The sequence below is a fragment of the Trichomycterus rosablanca genome, chromosome 19 (assembly GCF_030014385.1).
Source record: "Trichomycterus rosablanca isolate fTriRos1 chromosome 19, fTriRos1.hap1, whole genome shotgun sequence".
NCBI classification, from domain to species: domain Eukaryota; kingdom Metazoa; phylum Chordata; class Actinopteri; order Siluriformes; family Trichomycteridae; genus Trichomycterus; species Trichomycterus rosablanca.
This window is the reverse complement of record NC_086006.1, coordinates 9,498,033-9,516,159: the sequence shown is the minus strand read 5'-3', so window position 1 is coordinate 9,516,159 and position 18,127 is coordinate 9,498,033.

Below are 18,127 nucleotides of genomic sequence, written 5' to 3'. Positions count from 1 at the left end.
ACAACTTGAACCTGCTGGGTTTCTCGACTGGTTTTGGTGCCTCCTCTTTGTCTGGCATACTGGTCTCTGTTGCTATTTGCTCAGATGAAGCAGTTGTATCGTTGACGTCATTGATATTAGCTTGCAAGGACTCTAGTACTTCTAGTGTTGGTTCACTCTCTGGTTTAGGAGGTACTGGCTCAATATTTTTCTTGAACAACTTGAACCTGCTGGGTTTCTCGACTGGTTTTGGGGCCTCCTCTTTGTCTGGCATACTGGTCTCTGTTGGTATTTGCTCAGATGAAGCAGTTGTATCGTTGATGGCATTGATATTTGCTTGCAAAGATTCTAGTGTTGGTTCACTCTCTGGTTGAGGAGATACTGGCTCAATAGTTTTCTTACTGAACATCTTACTGAACCTTTTGGATTTCTCAGCTGGTTTTGGTGCCTCCTTCTTGTCTGGCTGTTTTTGCTCTGTTGATGAGGTGCCATCCGGTTCTATTAATTCTGCTGTTGGATCGGCGTTGATAGTGACAGTCAGTGGCAATGAATTGCTGATTTGCTTCTCTGAAACCTCACCGTTTACTAGAAATAACAACAAAACAGAGAATTTATCAGATTTTTATTAGCATTTAAACAGTTTTCTCTAAACAACATTAAAATAACAAGTGCTTTACTGGTACTTTCTGGTGTAGGAGAAACCGGCTCATTCTTCTTTTTAAACATCTTGAAGATGCTGGGTTTCTCGACTGGTTTTGGTGCCTCCTCTTTGTCTGGCATACTGGTCTCTGTTGGTATTTGCTCAGATGAAGGAGTTGTATTGTTGATGTCATTGATATTTGCTTGCAAAGACTCTAGTGATTCTAGTATTGGTTCACTCTCTGGTTTAGGGGGTACTGGCTCAATATTTTTCTTGAACAACTTGAACATGCTGGGTTTCTCAACTGGTTTTGGTGCCTCCTCTTTGTCTGGCATACTGGTCTCTGTTGGTATTTGCTCAGATGAAGCAGCTGTATTGTTGACGTCGTTGAAGTCTGCTTGCAAAAACTCTAGTGAGTCTAGTGTTGGTTTGCTCTCTGGTTTAGGAGGTTCTGGCTCATTTTTTTTCTTGAACAACTTGAACCTGTTGGGTTTCTCGACTGGTTTTGGTGCCTCTTCCTTGTCTGGCTTTTTTTTCTCTGTTGATGAGGTGCCATCTGGTTCCATTAATTCTGCTGTTGGATCGGCATTGATAGTGACAGTCAACGGAGATGGCTCACTGATTTGCATTTCTGAAACTTCACCGTTTACTAGAAATAACAACAAACAGATAATTTTGCTTTGTATATGCATTAGGTATCACTAAACAACATTAAAACATATAATTTAATAATTTCTGTGCTATTCCATTACTTTCTGGTGTAGGAGAAACTGACTCATCCTTCTTTTTGAACATGCTGAATATGCTGGGTTTGCTGGCAGATTTTGGTGCCTCCTCTTTGTCTGGATTATTCGTCTCTGCTGGTGTTTTTTGCTCAGATGAGACAGTTATTGCTGTTGATTCTTGTGTTGGCTCACTGTTTTTCTGCACCAAAACCTCACAGGCTACTGAAATTATAATAAAAAAAAACAATACAGCAGATGCCTACAAGGTTATAACCACTAAATTACATTTGTAAAGAATATCCATTGCTGTACCACTACTTTCTGGTGCGGGTGGAACTGTCTCATTCTTCTTTTTGAACATCATATTGAATATGTTGGGTTTCTCAACTGGTTCCTCCTCTTTAGCTGGTTTCTTGATTTCTGATGCCACAGACGAAACATTCGCGTGGGTGCCATTTGCTTCTACTAATTCTGGTGCTGACTTGGCATCACTTGGGACAGTCACGATAACCGGATCAGTGTTTTGCTCCAACGAGACTTCACAGGTTACTTTAGATGAAAGACAACAACGTATTAAAAACAATTCAGCAAATTAATGCCAGTTACTAAGCAGTTATATATACTGAACTATGTATGTATTTACAATTTAATTTTATGGACTCAGGTTAATCTAAGTCACTCATACCCACTCAGAACCGACGCGCATTTCCACCAGTTTTTGAGAACCAAGCAGCGTCATCATCGGTGGGTGTTACTTACTAAGAGTTAAGAGAAGTGATATCATGGCAGAGTGTGTGGATTATGTGCGAGCATTTGTGCTGCTGTTACAGATGTTTGTTTTTATGTAAAAAGCAGCGATCTAACTATCGGTGATAAGAAGACGTGATTTGTTTGTCTCAGTTGTTGTTTTCTTTAGTTTATTTCACCGCGACTCTCGGCGCAAATAGCCGATTTGCTCAGCGCTCGACTTGAGCGGTGAAACATCATTAAAGTTCCACAACATGAACATTAATCTGTGTGAAATAAACATCAAATCCACTCTAAAATACCACATGTATCTGTGTTTAGCTGGATTTATTTCACGTGTGTTTATGCAGCTCGGGGAGTTGAAAAAGCTTCACGCTTTATTTTTCACATTAAGCGTTTTTCGTTCTGTCCGGGTCACTTTTATCTCGTAATATCACACAATTCACCTTTTTAAAGGCGCTTTGAAAATATAAGCGGCAAACTGGTTCAAAATGTAATCAGGTGAAGTTTAAAAGATAAAAATGCAGCATTAAGCTCCATATGAGACTCCAGCGGACGGCATTGTTGCTAACGCGCTATGCTCTACAACATGACACGCCCACAGATGGACGTCACGGTTCAGGCTGAAAAACCAAGTATTCCGTGGTGCCAGATTGGCCCGCTAGTTCACTGTCTGGAACCTCTTTTTTCCGGTGGAAACATGCGGAACCGGTTCAAAATCAAGTTCGGGAACCGGAACGGGCTCCGTGCCGCGTCGGTGGAAAAGGGGTATCAGTAATGTGATCCGGTTCACTTCAGTCACTTGGGTCCCGCCCCCCACCCATCCAATAAACAAAATCAATTACAACTGTAAGGATCCACAGACATATTATTATGTTACAGATGTTTATTTTAAATTTTAACTTTAATTAAAATTCCACACACCAAAAGACAAACAAACAAATACAAATAACAACAAATGGATCATGGGGGAGAGGGACAAGGATGGGGGAGAGGGGGTGGACTCACCTACCAATGAGATGGGTATATTAATGGGTTATGGGGGATAATCAACAACAAATTGCCATGGTAACTTGACCCAGTCAGGCAGCCACAGTGGCACCAAAACAAACAGTTAATAAATTACCATGGGGGAAGGGCTTTGATACTCCTTAAGTGGTACAGTACTAAAGTAGCCTGTAAGCATTTGCATTTATGTTATATTATGTTTTGCTTACAAGAAAATACGCTGCATTACTAATCTATACAACTACTGCTGATAATAAGAATAATATTAATAATAGCATGTGCATAAAATCAGCCCCATAAGACCAGTGTGTTTAACTGCTTGTTTATTGGAATATTTAACTTATTACTTAGATTCACTGACTGGAGTGGATTCAGAGGACTCATAGGATCCGGGTTAATTGAGATTTCGGACTCGTGATTCCTGATTCAGTACGAAGATTCGAATCATTAACCCAGGTGATTCAGGAACCGCCCAGCTCTAATCATTACCATCTGGTGCAGCAGAAATTGGCTCGTTCTAATTCTTAAACATCTTATTGAAGACTGTACCTGTCTCAGCTGGTTTTTGTACTCAGATGGGGCAACTGTAGCAGTGACCTGGTTAGCATTAGCTAAAGACTCACTATGGGGGGCATTCATTTCTGCTGATTCTGGTACTGGCTTCGTATTAATTATGAGAGTCGCAGGAGGCTCTCCAGATCTCGCAGGATACTAAAAAATCAGTAAAAGCAATAAATTATGGTAATCCAACTGGGATCTGTTACTTTCCAAGGTTACAATTTTTGGGCTACATAATAAAAAACTCAAGTACATTCACTGGCCCTACATGGATTGAGATTTAGCCAAATTCCCTTAATCTTTTCACAAAATTATGTACAGTGGATGAGACATTAAGGTTGCAGTTGTGCAAGTTGTTCAAGCAGCAAAGATGAGCAAAGATGAATTTATTATTAATGCCCATGGGTTTGGTTTGAGATCTTTATTGAGTGTGTATACAAGTGTTCATATATACATTATATGAAGGACAAAAGCCTTTTATCATTCATTCAGTCCTTTTGTCACATGTGTATAAAATCATATTAACATCAGCACAAAAATTGTGCACCAAGAGCTTCATGCCATGTGTTTCCATGGCCGAGCACATCACCACATCCTACATCACCAAGGACATGGCCAATCATCTGACAGGATGGTGTAAAGCACACTGCCACTGGACTTTGAAACAGTGACCAATCACATTTCTCTGTCTGGAGTCTAGGGTTGGTGAAAGCCAGGAGAACATTACCTACCTGACTGCATTGTGCCAACTGTAAAGTTTGGTGGAGGAGGGATAAAGCTGTGGGGTTGTTTTCCAGGGGTTGACCTAGACTCATTAGTTCAAATCTTAATGATTCAGCATACCAAGGCATTTTGGACAATTGTATGCTTTTAATTTGTGGGAACAGTTTGGGGACAGCCAGTGCAGAAAGCCAGGTCCATAAAGGTATGGCTAGGTGATTTTGGTGTGGAAGAACTTGACTTGTCCACACTGAGCCCTGAACTCAACCCCATTGATCACCTTTGGGGTGAACTAGGATGAAGAGATATGAAATATTGCCACAGACACACCCTAAAATCTTGTAGAAAGCCTTTCTAGAAGAGTGGAAGCTCTTACAGCTGCAAAGGGGGACCAACTCTATATCAACGCGTATTGATTTAGAATGTGATGTCATAAATCTCCTGTAGGTGTAATATGTTCATGTCCTAATACTTTTGTCTGTATAGTGCATGTTCATGACTAGTGAACCAATGTGTTTGGATTGCATTCTTCCTTTTTAAATGCATTACTAATAAATGTAAATATAAATTAATATGACTTTCTCATAACTGCAGAGCTATTCACTAACCACACCCTAGAAAAGCTTTGTCAAAGGTGTAACCAATAGTCACGAAGCGCAGAGCCAACAGTACCAAGTGTACACAAACTTTGGACATGGACATGTACTGGAACTTTTCCCAGTACATAAGCTAACTCCCTGCTTGTGAGTAATCTCTAATGACCTGTGAAACGTTGCCCGTATCAGTCATTCACATCATCGTCATTAATATCAATATTTTCTCAAGGAATCATCTGTGTGTTCTGCTAATTATACACAGCCAGACTTTGTATGTACAAGAAAACAACTTAAACACTTTTACTGTGCTCTTACCAGTCTACGCCCAAAGTTACACTTAGGTCAAAAGTATGTGGACACTACTGCTACTTGTGTATTGCAATACAAAATAAATAAATTGCCACAGTGTGCACAAAGCGAGGTCCAAAAAGACATGGATTGATGAGTTTGATGTAAATGAACCTCCGTGTCCTTTTTATGTTCCTTTATATTTCTATATTTTTATATCTTTACATTAACATTACATTGCACTTTGATTTTTTATTTATTTATTTTTGTATTGTTATTCTTATTCCTATTTTATATTTATTAAATATAAACTGGGGTGACACGGTGGCTCAGTCAGTAGCACTGTCGCCTAACAGCAAGAAGGCCCTAGGTTCGATCCCCAGGCGGAGAGGTCCGTGTCCTTTCTGTGCTGAGTTTGCATGATCTCCCCGTGTCTGCGTGGGTTTCCTCCGGGAGCTACGGTTTCCTCCCACAGTCCAAAAACATGCAGTCCGGTTAATTGGAGACACTGAATTGTCCTATAGGGGAATGGGTGTGTATGTGTGTTTGAATGTGTGTGTGCCCTGCGATGGACTGGCGCCCCATTCCGGGTGTTACTGTGTGCCTTGCGCCCATTTAAAAGCATAATTGGATAAGTGGTTGAGAAAGTGAGTAAGTGAGTAAATATGAACGGCCTTTAGTCTATTTTGCACAACATTGATTTATTTGATTTAATTTCACAGCTTTATCCTGGTCAAGGTTACGGTGGGTCTGGTTTCCCCAGAATCACTAGGTGCAATGCATTAAAACACCTCGGACAGGACACAAATCTTTCACAGGCCTGAATCATATCATGCCTGAATGTAGACGCCTGATTGGCTAATAGCACAACTGGGGATTAAAGTCCTGGATCTCAGCCGTAGCGACCTTGTGTGATTTGCGTCTGTGCAATTCAGGTGTAGGAATGAGGCTGATTCCATTGCTGCAAAAGCTTTACATGATATCAGATCATCATGTAGAATAGACAGTGTCGGCTGGGTGGGATAAAGTACACACTGCTGGACTGCTGGAGAAAGTCTGAAAGTCAGACAGGTGCGATAGAGAAAGAGGAATTCTATTGCTTCATCATACATTGACAAGTTGTGCTTCTAATTTTGTGGCAGCTATTTGGGAAAGGTCCTTTTAACATGACATTGGCACTGTTTGCACAGATCTTTAATCTATCTCATTTATTTAACTCAATGAAACCAAGCTTACTTGTCCTTTTTGGCTGGATTAAATGAATCAAAATCTAGTATGAAGTCTTTCAGGAAAATTGGAGGCTGTTATAGCAGCATGGGGATTACTCCACGTTAATGCCAATGGTTCTGACATAACAAATTTTGTCCATTGAGTGTATGGCATATGTTATAAAAAAAAAGAAATGTACGAAGTAAAAAGGGTCTTTTTTTTATAGCTGCAGATGTTTATGATAGATAGATAGATAGATAGATAGATAGATAGATAGATAGATAGATAGATAGATAGATAGATAGATAGATAGATAGATAGATATCTAATCAGTGGCTTTTAATAAAATTCCCACCCATAATCCAGTCCAAAAACATAACAACACAAGACTCCATAGCAAGTGCTTACCTGCATCGGTCTTATCCAAATTAGAGATTGCATGTCCATTTGCTGCATTTTTATCAGCTTTTTCGGCATCATGTGGTTCCTGGAGATAAACCAATATTAAAGACCATTTTTTGAGTGTTTTGACTGAAAATGGGTTGGTTTTGAATAAAAAAAAAAAATAGTATTGCTCACCAACAATCTAGAGATAACTTATAAAGATAAAGTACAAGTTGTTTGATTAGTACATTGTAATATATACTTTAGTGTCACTGTAACATTTTCAAAAGTTTTTAGAGGCAAATTTTGATAAGTTCAGAAAACATTCAGAAAACATTTCATAACATTCAGAAAAAGTCCCAAACATCAATCAAATTTTCAAAAACAGGATTATTTACAAAACTGGGTCACTCAGGTGTACCACTGCACTTACAAAAACTAAAAATGAACCCAATGTGCAGGATGCTTAACCCAGGTAGAACAATACTGTAACTAGAAAGCCTCATACAAAAGAGGGTAATGGCACATAAAAGTAATGTCCAAAATCATGTAAACAAACACAGTAAACACAAATTAAACACAAAAACATCTCAAGCCTGCAATGGAGTAAGTAGACTGCAAAGGGATAGAGCAGAAATGAAAAAATGGTTGGCAAATCAGTGAGGAAGAAACTGTGATAAATAGAAACACTTCCACCTGGAGCCAATTAATGCTCAGCAAGAAGCAGATGACAATGAAGATGAACTGTCATGTCAATCATCTGCACCACTATGCCCCATCCATATCTATCTATCTATCTATCTATCTATCTATCTATCTATCTATCTATCTATCTATCTATCTATCTATCTATCTATCTATCTATCTATCTATCTATCTATCTATCTATCTATCTATCTATCTATCTATCTATCTATCTATCTGTCTTTAATTGAGTTCCAGTTTGCATTTCTTGATGCAGTGGTGGACTGTGTTAAGTGACAATAATTGTCTGAAGTACTCCCCAGCTCATGTAGCTATATTTATGTAATGTCATCTGAGAGCACATTTAACAGTGATTTCAGGCTTTCAGGCCAGATACAGACCATGACCACTCAGATTCCTTGAATCTTTTTTACAATATTATGAACGGTAGATGGTGAAAGACTAAATTGTTTGTAATATTGCATAAAGAAATCAATTCTTTTAACTGGCAATTCGCTCCTTAAAAAGCGGTGAGCCAAGACCTATTATTGCTTGTAAAGACCAATCCTTTAATGGATCCTCCTTATATACACAATCATGATTCCTTCACCTGTTACCAATTTACCTGCTTATTGTAGAACACTGTTACTTCAATATACTATAAACTTTTCATATATATATATATATATATATATATATATATATATATATATATATATATATATATATACAGTATATAAACCAGGCATTAAAGTCAGCCGTGTTAACAAAAGCATATAGAAGGTAGTACCTGTGGTGTTGTTATTTCAAAAGATTGGCTAATCCCCATCTTGAGGTCCGCAAATACCAAAGGCCTATAAGGAACACACAGTCTCTTAATCCATATTTTGCACATGTTTTATAATACATTGTAAATATAGTTTATTTTAATTGTATAATCAAAAGAAAAATCAATATTTGTTTAAATTCTTGAGAGCATATAATAATTTGGTATGTTTTACAGAATTGTTGCCTTACGTAGAAGGATCTATATGACTTTCTATATCTATATGTGTTAGAATTTGATAACCTAATAGACTTACCTATATAAATAGATTTAAACTGGTTCTACCACATGGCAAATAGATAACCAGTATAATTTAAAGAGGCTCTTACCTTTCCAATGTTTAACTGGCTTTATTCCCACTCAGGTAGAAGTAGTTCCTGACGCTGCGCTCACTATTTCCAGTTCTGATAGCAAAAACATCAATGTGTTACTAAATCTACCTGTGTGAATGCATATACCTATCTAGAAATAGGTGTGGCTCCCTAAAGAGTTCTCGCAGCTTGGCCACCCAGTGGCTTAATCTCACACCGATGAGCAGTTGTTAATAACTGTTTCTTTCCACTAATGCGAATTAGTGTGGTTTGGAACATGCATTGTAAATGCATTGTATCACAAGTTTCATTTAAATCTAAAATACACCTGGTCTGGGATCAGTGTTTTCTTCATTGGTAATGAATTTCACTAAAGCAAATCAAGCTGTTCAGAGAGCTGCTGCTCATAGGTGTGGCTGTTTTTAAACAGGATGTGTGAAGGATATTCATGTGATGGCTGAGCCACTGACAACAAGCTGTATTTACTCAATGTAGCTCTCATCCAAAACCTAAATTTGTATCTTGACCTTTAATGTTATAGTGATGTCACTATCTATCTAAAGTCCCAGTGTTTGGAACTGACAGTGTCTGCATTATCAGATCATTTAATTCTATTTAAGTCTATTACGCTAGCCCAGCACTATAGGCCGGCTGTGCATCTACAGAGACATGATTGACTATGTCTTAGTAGGTGATGGCTGGGGCCCAGAGATGCATTGGCGCCCTTTTTCAAGGACTTGACACTGTTTCTGTCTTGCTCCCAGTGTTTCCCAGTGAAACCAGACCTGCCACGACATCTACCATGAGAAATGATAAGAAAGAAATGTAATAATTAAATAAATATTTAATGAAATGAAATGAACTAACCAGCTTATTGTCTGTTTTGAAATGGTGTAACTCCAACAGTCCATAAACCTTTCAGTGTTTGTTTCAAGTGTGTTGCAGGAATCAAACTTTGATCATATTCACAAATTACAGTCAAGTTGGTGATCCAAAGTATTAAAAGTCATTTATTTGTGGTCTTGGCAGTTAAGAATCCAGGATAAGGTGAAAGTGCTTGGTCTAATGACCCCAGTGGGAGCTGTGAGCTCCCAGCAGGGTGTTATCGTTCTTTAATTTAAAATGCTTGTAAATACTACAGTGAGTCTGTAAAAAGCACCACGACCATATACAGGGGTTGGACAATGAAACTGAAACACCTGGTTTTAGACCACAATAATTTATTAGTATGGTGTAGGGCCTCCTTTTGCGGCCAATACAGCGTCAATTCGTCTTGGAAATGACATATACAAGTCCTGCACAGTGGTCAGAGGGATTTTAAGCCATTCTTCTTGCAGGATAGTGGCCAGGTCACTACGTGATGCTGGTGGAGGAAAACGTTTCCTGACTCGCTTCTCCAAAACACCCCAAAGTGGCTCAATAATATTTAGATCTGGTGACTGTGCAGGCCATGGGAGATGATCAACTTCACTTTCATGTTCATCAAACCAATCTTTCACCAGTCTTGCTGTGTGTATTGGTGCATTGTCATCCTGATACACGGCACCGCCATTGGATGCACATGGTCCTCCAGAATGGTTCGGTAGTCCTTGGCAGTGACGCGCCCATCTAGCACAAGTATTGGGCCAAGGGAATGCCATGATATGGCAGCCCAAACCATCACTGATCCACCCCCATGCTTCACTCTGGGCATGCAACAGTCTGGGTGGTACGCTTCTTTGGGGCTTCTCCACACCGTAACTCTCCCGGATGTGGGGAAAACAGTAAAGGTGGACTCATCAGAGAACAATACATGTTTCACATTGTCCACAGCCCAAGATTTGCGCTCCTTGCACCATTGAAACCGACGTTTGGCATTGGCACGAGTGACCAAAGGTTTGGCTATAGCAGCCCGGCCGTGTATATTGACCCTGTGGAGCTCCCGACGGACAGTTCTGGTGGAAACAGGAGAGTTGAGGTGCACATTTAATTCTGCCGTGATTTGGGCAGCCGTGGTTTTATTTTTTTTGGATACAATCCGGGTTAGCACCCGAACATCCCTTTCAGACAGCTTCCTCTTGCGTCCACAGTTAATCCTGTTGGATGTGGTTTGTCCTTCTTGGTGGTATGCTGACATTACCCTGGATACCGTGGCTCTTGATACATTACAAAGACTTGCTGTCTTGGTCACAGATGCGCCAGCAAGACGTGCACCAACAATTTGTCCTCTTTTGAACTCTGGTATGTCACCCATAATGTTGTGTGCATTGCAATATTTTGAGCAAAACTGTGCTCTTACCCTGCTAATTGAACCTTCACACTCTGCTCTTACTGGTGCAATGTGCAATTAATGAAGATTGGCCACCAGACTGGTCCAATTTAGCCATGAAACCTCCCACACTAAAATGACAGGTGTTTCAGTTATTTTGTCCAACCCCTGTATGTATTAAATGATAAAGCACACTTGCCCAAACTTAGTTCACAAGCTTAATTCAGTCCAGTCTAGTTTTCTTTGCTGTTTCTTTTGGACACTGTCACAAGGCAGCTCTTCATGGATCCATGTACAAAACCCAAATGCTTAAGCCAAGGTAAATACTGTAATGTCTGTAATGCTGTCATCTGAGTGTTATTCTTGGATTACACAACTAAGGCCACAGTACATTTATTTGGGAACCATGAATGAAAGGCAAAGAATAATTTGCAAGCAGTGAAGAAATACCCAGAGCATAGTATGATCCTCTGTACATATTTGAACTCTCGCTAGAAGTTTGTTGCTGGATGGTGAAAAAAATAGTCACACTTTCAGTTGAAACTGGAAATAAATTGGACAAAATAGCACACAAACAACTGTACTTATCACAACCTCATGGGTGAAGCAGTGGTCTATTAAGCTACCCCATTATCACCGTGGTCCGGGTTCAATTCTCACAGGTGCTAGTCGCCAATCGAGTCTTTACGCAGACATGATTAAGTCCTGTAATTGATTGTATTCCTGCCTTGTGCCCAGTCATTCCTGGTGAGAACTGACCCGCCGTCACCCTGACCAGGATAAGTTGATTTACAGTCCAAGCTGAAAAAGGTGCTAAACAAGGACCCCTGTTTTAACCCTTTGATGCACAACCTGGGTCAAAAGTGACCCAACTGAGTTTTTATTTTCTATATCTTTGCAATAAATTAATTTCGTCATTCAAGCTTCCATGAATTTTTCAATTAACTTGTTTTTGATCATCACAAATCCTTATTTCAGTTTTATATTTTTTGCTTTTTTAATAAAAATCATTTTTGTATCACTACCCTTCTAATGCACAACATGGGTCAAAAATGACCCTTATGTATTTACTATGGAATTTGACAGAAACTACTGACATTTGTAAGTGTTCGTAGTCAAAAACATATTTACTGATCTTTTGAAAGACAACCAAAGATTAGGCTCTTGAATCTTGAATATGTCCAATACTATTTGCTTGCTAGCTGTTTACATATTCTAGTATAGATAGCTTTTATTAGCTAAGACAGTAAACACATGAATAATTGACAAATGTGCATATGAAAATATTCTTGAATGGATGAATATGGGTCATTTTTGACCCATGTTGTGCATTAGAAGGGGTTTGCTTAGCGTGTGCATCAAAGGGTTAAAACCACCTCCTTGTTTCTACACTCACTGTTCATTTTATCAGCTCCACTTACCATATAGAAGCACTTTGTAGTTGTACAATTACTGACTGTAGTCCATTTGTTTCTCTGCATGCTTTTTAGCCTGCTTTTACACTGTTCTTTAATGGTCAGGACCCCCACAGGACCACTACAGAGCAGGTATTCTTTAGGTGGTGGATCATTCTCAGCACTGCAGTGACAATGACATGGTGGTGGTGTGTTAGTGTGTTTTGTGCTGGTATGAGTGGATCAGACACAGCAGCGCTGCTGTCAACTCTATTCGACACTCCTACCTAGTTGGTCCACCTTGTAGATGTAAAGTCAGAGACGATCGCTCATCTATTGCTGCTGTTTGAGTTGGTCATCTTCTAGACCAGACCTGGGCATTGTACGGCCCGCGGGCCACATCCGGCCCGCGAGACATCCCCAACCGGCCCGCGTGAGGTTCGTGGCAATTAAAAATTAGATGTAAATAAATGTACATCAAACATGCAATATAACTTTGACGAGAGCGCTGTGTCTTTAAATATCCGTACGTTTTGATTTGCGTATGCGTGTGTGTGCGAGTGTATCAGCTTCACTGTAATGCGAACAGAACTGAGTGTGATTGACGGTGGAGTTTTTAACAAGACACGAACTTCTGAATTGTTTATTTACTAAAGTCAGATGTAACGCTGGTTAAGGATCAGAATTTAGGCTCTAAATCGCTGTACTACACAGAAACATAAGAACATGAACGATGCGGAGCGTCACACCTGAAGCTTCTCTAACTAAATTGCAAAAGCAACAAAGACTGTTTTATAAAGTTTAACACATCCAGAACTGAAGCAGTCAGGACCAGCTCTGTGATTTTAAAAATAATATTAAACAATAACAAAGGACTGAAAAACAAATGAGGTAATTAGACTCAAAACAAAATAGTGTAAAGTTTAAAAACCTGCACATTTTGTTCACATTTGTTTTTGCATTTGTTTGTTTAAATAGTAAAATAATGTTGATGTTTTTACTCTGCCTACTTCTAATGTTCTAAATGTAACATCAAAACATTAACAGCTTATTAGAACTGTACAATTCACTGCTTTTCATAAAGAGTTGACAGTTGTAGCCTAGTGGTTAAGGTACTGGACTAGTAATCAGAAGGTTGCTGGTTCAAGCCCCACCACTGCCAGGTTGCTGCTGTTGGGCCCTTGAGCAAGTCCCATAACCCTTAATTGCTCAGACTGTATACTGTAACTGTATTGTAAATCGCTTTGGATAAATGCATCTGCTAAATGCTGAAAATGTAATGTAAATGTAAATAAAAAGATAAAATTAATATTGAGCAGAATTAAGTTCACCTTATTGGTCCGGCCCTCCACAACAGTCCGAGTTTCTTATGTGGCCCCTTGGAAAATTTAATTGCCCACCCCTGTTCTAGACCTTCATCAGTGGTATCAGGACGCTGCCTATGGGGCACTGCTGGCTGGATATGTTGATGGACTATTCTCAGTCCAGAAATGACAGGGAGCATTGCTGTGTCTGATCCACTCATACCAGCACAACACACACTAACACACCACCACCATGTCAGTACATACTTTGACAGTACCTTTTTGCACTTATTATTTGCATCTTACATCTATTGTCAATTCTGCCTATTTAATTTCTGAATTTGAAATGCTCTAGTAAGGCTTGTGGCTGACAGCATGAATAAAGGCCTGAAAAAACACACCACCACAGTCTTAGCTCAGTTCTGTTCAGTCACAAAGCAGCTCTTCAGAGGCCCATGTATAAAACCCAAACACGGAAGCCAAGGCAAATACTGTTATGGTTGTAATACAGTACAGTGATCTTGGATTCTGTTAATCTTGGACATACAACAAAGTTAATTCAGGACCATGACTGCAGATACAAACCTCTTATCTGAAGAAGTTGGAACATTTACACATTTTTTGGCATTTAGCAAACAGTTTTATCCAAAGCGACATTATACAGTCAAAGCAATTGAGGGTTAAGGGCCTTGCTCAGTCTTTGCAAGCAAACATGGATCATGGCTTATAACTTTGTGCAACTGACTGGCAATACATTATAAATAATTTAGGTCTTTCCCCATCTACCATACATAATACTATAAAAAGATTCAGGGAACACAGGGAAATATCAGACCAGCAAACACTGATCTTTTAGACAGCATTGCATGAGAAACCTCTTAGCTAGTGTGATAATTATAGCCACATGTTCTTAGAAATACTTTGGAAGACGCCGCTCAGGTGGCGCTGCGGTAAAAAGACACGCTGCAACCAGAGCTGGATTCTGAGTATGTCGTATCGAATCCAGCTTTGCCTTACCGGTTCGAGGCTGAGTGGCTGTATGAGCAACGATTGGCCGGTTGCTCAGTTGGGGGGTGGGACAAAGAACCGGATGTGGGTCTCTCTCTCTGTCAGAATGCGATTACGACCTCTGCTGGCTGATTAGAGGCGCCTGCACAGAGATGAGGAAGAGTGCCCTTAGGGTGTGTCTCTCCGCATGCAACGCTAGGTGGCGCCACACTCATCAATGTGTGGGTGGCAAAAATGCATCCGGCTGCTGCCCATGTTTCGGAGGGGATATGGGTTAGCTTCGATCTCCTCGGTCAGGGCAGGGTTCGGCATAGACAGAGAGGAAGCATGATGCAAAATTGAACAACTGAATGCGCTAAAGGGGGAGAAAAAGGGGAAAAATTTAAAAAAAGAAAAAAGAAATACTTTGGAAAACTGTTGTTACATAACCCAGTCTATCACTGCATCAAGAAATGCGAATTCTCAAAGAGAAAACCATACATCAATTCTACACAGAAACACTGTCGAGTTCTCTGGGCCCAAGCTTTTCCGAGATGGACCAAAAACAGATCAAATGTGTGCTGTGGTCAGTCCAGGCTCCAGCTTGAAATGTTGCTGTTGAGTTCTATGTGCCAAAGGTCATGCTATCTATCATGCTGACTTGCATATGTGCAAAGGTACTGTTGATGCAGAGGCCTATATTGGAATGTTGCAATCTGCTAGACCATGCCCGGCTTTATTCTGTAAATACAGACGTGATTGGCTGTGTCTGAGAGTGGATGGCTGAGGTGATGGATTGGCTACATTGCGTGCGCACAATATACTTTTGTTAATGCACGTGTGTCACTAAATTATTTACTATATGTCCAAAAGTATGTGTTCACCCCTTGTAATGATTACGTTTAGTAGTTTCAGCCACATACTTTAGACCATGTGGTGTACATAGGGTAACGTTTATAACCACATTAACAATACGTTACATTGTGAGCTGATGTCCATGAAAGAAAGCTTAAATAGGTTGTTGCGCGTGTAGCTGTGAGTCAATAATGTGGTAAAACATACACAGTGTACACAGTGTACACAGTGGGGGTGGAAGAGAAATTCCTTCAGGGTTACCCTTTGCCTGCTATTATGAAAGGAATTTTTGTGACACTCCAGGCATAGAAAACCTCAAAGGACCTGATAAGGATTTAATTGTATACTGGTTTATTTAAATTTAATTTAAATGTATAATACAATATATACTATATACACCGATCAGCCATGACATTAAAACCACCTTCTTGTTTCTACACACATTGACCATTTCATCAGCTCCACTTACCATATAGAAGCACTTTGTAGTTCTACAATTACTGACTGTATTCCATCTGTTTCTCTGCATGCTTTGTTAGCCCCCTTTCATGCTGTCCTTCAATGGTCAGGACCCCCACAGGACCTCTACAGAGCAGGTATTATTTGGGTGATGGATCATTCTTAGCACTGCAGTGACACTGACATGGATGTGTGTTAGTGTGTGTTGTGCTGGTATGAGTGGATCAGACACAGCAGCGCTACTGGAGTTTTTAAACACCTCACTGTCACTGCTGGACTGAGAATAGTCCACCAACCAAAAATATATCCAGCCAACAGCACGCCGTGGGCAGCGTCCTGTGACCACCGATGAAGGTCTAGAAGATGACCAACTCAAACAGCAGCAATAGATGAGCGATCGTCTCTGACTTTACATCTACATTTACAACTAGGTAGGAGTGTCTAATAGAGTGGACAGTGAGTGGACACGGTATTTAAAAAACTCCAGCAGCACTGCTGTGTCTGATCCACTCATACCAGCACAACACACACTAACACACCACCACCATGTCATTGTCACTGCAGTGCTGTGAATGATCCACCTCTTTAATAATACGTACTCTGTGGTGGTCCTGACCATTGAAGAACAGGGTGAAAGCAGGCTAAAAAGGTATGTAGAGAAACAGATGGACTACAGTCAGTAATTGTAGAACTACAAAGTGCTTCTATATGGTAAGTGGAGCTGATAAATGGACAGTGAGTGTAGAAACAAGGAGGTGGTTTTAATGTTATGGCTGATCAGTGTATATACAGTATATATAGTGTGCAGCATTTCGTAGCATTTTGGAAAACTTCAAGCTGCTATTTAATATTTTCCTTTTACAGCTTTGTGATATGTGATGGTATTTACTGGATTGGCCCAGTCTACATGGCAGTCATGAATCTATATCAATAGAGCAATCATCACAAAACAGGCTGTAAGCATTGAGCTAATATTTGCCTATGGGTGCAGCTAGCTTTTAGTTTACAAAGTGGATGTTTACTAATGAGACAGTGATGATTATATTCAAACCAAATCCAAAAAATAGAATTTGAAATGTAAAATATATCTTAATGCCTTCAAACCCTCAAGACCTGACTTGGTGTTTTCTATATTCACTGACCATTTTATCAGCTCCACTTATCATATAGAAGCACTTTGTAGTTCTACAATTACTGACTGTAGTCCATCTGTTTCTCTGCATGCTTTTTTTAACCTGCTTTCACCCTGTTCTTCAATGGTCAGGACCCCCACAGGACCACCACAGAGCAGGTATTATTTAGGTGGTGGATCATTCTCAGCACTGCAGTGACAATGACATGGTGGTGGTGTGTTAGTGTGTGTTGTGCTGGTATGAGTGGATCAGACACAGCAGCGCCGCTGGAGTTTTTAAATACCACTCACTGTCCACTCTATTAGACACTCCTACCTACTTGGTCCACCTTGTAGATGTAAAGTCAGAGACGATCGCTCATCTATTGCTGCTGTTTGAGTTGGTCATCTTCTAGACCTTCATCAGTGGTCACAGGACGCTGCCCACGGGGTGCTGTTGGCTGGATTTTTTTTAATTGGTGGACTATTCTCAGTCCAGCAGTGACAGTGAGGTGTTTAAACACTCCATCAGCGCTGCTGTGTCTTATCCACTTATACCACCAGCACAACACACACTAACACACCACCACCATGTCAGTGTCACTGCAGTGCTGAGAATGACCCACCACCCAAATAATACCTGCTCTGTAGTGGTCCTGGGAGAGTCCTGACCATTGAAGAACAGCATGAAAGGGGGCTAACAAAGCAGATGGACTACAGTCAGTAATTGTAGAACTACAAAGTGCTTCTATATGGTAAGTGGAGCTGATAAAATGGACAATGAGTGTACAGTAGAAACAAGGAGACAAGAAGGCCTGTAAAGTGTTTATTAGCTCGACACCAAAATCAGTCCAAAAACATGCAGCCAGGCTAATTGGAGACTCTGAATTAGGAGACTAGCAGCTAGGACGCATGAACCAGTGCATTGTAGAGCCGGTCCCAAGCCCGGATAAATAGGGAGGGTTGTGTCAGGAAGGGCATCCGAGGTAAAAACTGTGCCAAATCAATAATGCGGACCACGATCCGCCGGCGACCCCTAACGGGAGCAGCCGAGGAAATAGAGATGGTTGTATTTTTGAGGGTTGCCATTCAAT